Below are 4,589 nucleotides of genomic sequence, written 5' to 3' on the forward strand. Positions count from 1 at the left end.
TCTCTATATATCTCTCTCTCCCATTGTGCTGGTTCAAAAGCTTGAGCTCTCTCTCTGTTGCTGGGTTCGTGTTTTGGGGTTTTTTCCTTTCCCTGAAGGCGGCGGTATCAAGTGAGGGATCAGATTTGCTGAATTTGCGTTTGAAATGATGCTGCTATATTGGAAAAGTTAATGAGTATTAATTAAATAATGTGTTTTTTTTAAAGTATTTTTTAGAGTTACGGTTAAACCAATCTTTGCTTCTGATGATATTTCACCTCTATTGTAAGAATAAAGTAGTTTGACCAATCGAATCGCTCTAGAATGCAACACTGCCCATTTGGCTTTTAATAACAAACAGTTGGGGTTGAGGCGCTCTCCTTGATATGTTTCAAGGCGGCTTAATCTGGTCAAGAATGCTTACTTGCTTTCAAATAGTGAGAGTGTGCAGGAGGTGGTATATTGCGAATGTTTTTTGTATGTGAGATAGTTATACAGAGTAAGAAGATGACACGACAGATTAAATATTTGTCTGTGCCCGACTGTTTGATAGAAAGTGCAGCAGAGGGTAGATTGTTAAATGTTTGTGCGTAGGAGTGCACCACACAAGAATATAACAAAATGTGTGTGAGAGAGACAAGACGGTACAGAGTGCAAAAAGCGATGTAGTTCATTTAAGATTTGTGTGTGACACAGAGAGAAAGTGCAGCAGAGGGCAGATTATTAATGATTTGTGTGAGTGAGACAAGTGGTACAGAGATAGTCCAGCAGGGGAGAGATCATGAAATACTTTGTGCGAGCCAGTATGTGATGGACAGAAAGTGAAGCAGAGAGTGGATTGTAGTAAACATCTAAGAGTGTGTGTGTGAGAGAGAGGCAATACAATACAGACAGAGTGCAATGGAGGAATGCACTTAATTCAAGATTAGTATGTCATTCCTGTACAGGGAGACTTTGACCTGCAGGCCCCCACTGCCTGGAGTAGATACCCCCTCCGCCACCCCCTCTCTATTCGCATCCTTCCTCACGGACTCAGCAAAAGACACCAGATTACACACAGCCAAGGCAGGAGAATGAGTAGCCCTACCTGACTCTGGATCTGATCGGGAAGCTTTCTGATTTACATCCATTGATTGAGTCTGCACTAACGGTGTTGGTGGAGAGCAGTCGGGTCCAATTGGACATTCCCTCTCCACAACCCATTTTGGAGACCACTCCCCACATGTAAGAACTTGATATCCAGTCAAAGGCCTTCACCTGGGTCAGGTTAATGAGGCCATTCTTAAAGTAGGTGACCGTATCCCTCGGATGGTCCGGTGTGGCAAAGCATAGGTTTGGTTGGAGCGAATCACCAATCCAAGAGTAGTTAGCCATAGTGTGGTGTGGACACACGAACATTTCTCTTGAAGAAAAAAAAGGTTGCCCCACCCGTATTCTATTTAGATCTTACTCCTGTCTCTCTGAGCAATGCCCCCAGTTTTGAACTACCCCACCCGGGGGAAAAATATACACCAGCCTCTGCCCCTCATGATGTCACAAAGCTCGAATTTTGGTTTCTATTTTATAATCATCCTAAAGGGATGCTTAAACAAAAGCTGTTGTAATTTTCTTCAGAAGTAAAATTATTGAGACTGAACCGTCGGGTAAAGTCACCTTGTCCCATCGCTCATGAGGGAGAGACAGAGAGGACGGGTGGCGATGGTTTAACCTGAGGGTCCCCAGGTTTCAATAGAATGGGAGATGGACAGAAGGAGAGTCCTTCGTGTTAAGCTGAGCCAATGCAGGAATTAAACCAATACCATTGGCGTCATTCTTTTTTTTACAAACAAGCCTCCACCCAACTGACATAACGAGCCTCCAACAGTGAACGAACTTGTCATATTTCTGTGAAACATAATTCTGAAACACTTTTGAGAATAATTTTCAAATTCAGCAGGCATGATCAGTTGTGACAGTGTGGTGGATGGATGAAGCCTATAACAGCTGATCTGACAGAGTTAAATCTTAACAGACCCTAATTAATAAGGAGTCAGCCACAACTCTGTCCAGGCTGTGTGGTTTATGGAGATGAACAGGCAGGGTCTGAAAATAGAAAAGCCTTCAGCTCTGCAGTGTGATTTAGAGAGATGCTGTGGACTGCAGTATCATTCCTTTTCCAATCACGAATACGGACAATCAGATTAAGTTAACTACAAATTGTAATTTGGGGAAAAGCTTGAGACATCCTTGGAGGGAATATGTGACGTACCAGAAGACACGTGTTCTGGCTTCCAGCCCATAACCGCCGCGTGCAATTGGTGAGTCTGTTCATTTGGACCCTGCGAAAGAGCTTAGTCACTGAGCCCACAGAAGCAACGTTGTTCCAAAGCACTCAAATAGAACACAACAAACGGTTGCTCCTGTCCTAGCAGGAAATATTGGAACAGTCAGTCAGGATGATGCGGTTCATTCCCAAACAAGGCTGCTGTCCCATTCCCAGCTCTGCCGTCCATTCCACATCACCAACATCCACATTTGGTGCCAAGCTCATTTTACTCATCGGGACACCAATGTTGATGGTGATCCGTTGATATGGGTTTATGGGAAATACAACAGTCAGGCACTAGAATCACTTGCATTCACTGCTGGTCTGCCCTTAGGTTTCTTTTATTCAGACAGTTTCTTCAGAGATGTCACTATATACATCTGGAGCAGGTGGGACTAATACAAGGTCTTCTATCTCAGAGGTCGGGACACTAACCTTGTGCAAAAAGAGCTCCTATCAGACTTGCTGCTTATTAATTAATGAAATAATGGTGTGAGTGGATATTTCAGTGAGCTCTGCGTCAGCTCTCTGAACCTGGGCTGAGTTGCCACGGAAATAAGTGTTTTGCTCAGTCTTTGGTGCTCCTCTGCAAAACCCGTGTTGATGTCCCACTTTCAGAACATACAGCGATACCTTTACATCGAGACTCCTCCTGGATCGTGCTTCTGAGTGCTGCCTTTTTACCGTCACGTACCCGATCTGAATCGCAGCACATAGCTCCGGTCTATTGGCCATGAGCGTTTCCATTCTCCCCCAGCATGCTGCCTGTGTTTTACCAGGACCAGACCAATCTTTGGGTCATGGCTGACTCACGCGGGTCTTCCCACCGTCAGGAGTAGCAGCTATCGTAAGGTATCCATTGCTCAGGAAGCTGTATCTCTGCCATTGATGTATTGAGTGGATGGTGGAGGAGAGGGCCATGGATGCAGGGCTGACCAGAGTCAGGGTCATGCTGGGAGCTTGGAACCTGGTCTGGATGCTGCTGCAAGAATTGTCCAATGTATCCTAAACTTCCCACGGGTGACATGCTGGCTCAATGGTTCGCACTGCTTCCTCACAGCGTGAGGGACCAAGGTTCGATGTCACACTCGGGCGACTGTCTATGTGGAGTGTGCACATTCTCCCTGCGTCTGCCTGGGTTTCTCACGAGTGCTCCAATTTCCTCCCACAGTCCAAGGATGTGCAGGCTGGTGGACTAGCTGTGTTAAAGTACTCAAAAGTTGCAGGGATGTGCAGGTTATATAGGTTATCCATGGGAAACGCAGGGTTATAGGGATTGGGTAGGGGTGTGGGAATGGGTGGGATGCTCTTCAGAGTATCAGTGAGGGCACAGTCATCTGCTTCAACACTGTAGACCTTCTCTGATTCTTGGTGCCTGTACCCCACAACCTGAGCTGCCTCTGGAATATGTGTTGTGCGTCTGTTCACATCATGAAATGGAGGTTCTTGTATAGTCCGCTACTGCACACCAGCCACCTCAATGTTTCTGTTCGCCAGCTGGAGACGCCTTGGCATGGTTATTTTCCACTGGGCGCAGGAATCCCGAGTGGAGAGTACTCTATATGGCCGTTCTCCCTCTATCCCTCAGGTAGCTGGGATGGACGGTGTTGCACGCAGCAGACCTGTATAACTGAAGATTGATGTAGTTTACTAACCTCCAATCCAAATGTTTACTTTGTGATGCTGTGGGGTCCATGGACCATGTATATATTGATTGCGAGCATTTACACTTCCTCTTTAGTTATTTGAAAACAGCTTGTGTCTTTGTATCCACTTCAGCCCCACTTTGCTGATTTTTGGGCACCCAGTGTGGAGGGGTGTGCACAGATTGGAGGAGCTCCTTGTAGGTCCGTTCCTGGACCTAGTCAGGCTGGCCATTAACAGGTCCACGCAGACGGCCATGTAGAGGGTTGTCTCTGGTGACTGCCTGCCCCTCTTCCACCGTCACGTTTAAGATTGAACGTTTATGGAGAAGGAGTATATGGTGGCCACCAATGCTCTCGCAACTTTTAACAAGAAGTGAGCATTGAGGAGTGTAGACTGCTTTATTTCCCCCTCCATTTCCATTTGATTTAGTCGCCTTCTTCTCTCCCCAGCACCAAAGCCTCACCTTTCTTAAACATTGACCTTAATCGGCCTTACTTGGTCATATAGACATTGGTAACATGGGGTGCCGGGGTGGGGGGGAGGGGGGGGGATGGTGTCTGCTAGTGGTGGAAGAGATTTTAAAAATCTAATCACAAAGGAATCTAAATTTCGGTCTCATAATACTCTCTACGACTCAATGGGTGTGGTGCTGGAAAAG

Source organism: Hemiscyllium ocellatum, chromosome 40 (genome assembly GCF_020745735.1).
Source record: "Hemiscyllium ocellatum isolate sHemOce1 chromosome 40, sHemOce1.pat.X.cur, whole genome shotgun sequence".
In the NCBI taxonomy this organism is placed as follows: Eukaryota; Metazoa; Chordata; class Chondrichthyes; order Orectolobiformes; family Hemiscylliidae; genus Hemiscyllium; species Hemiscyllium ocellatum.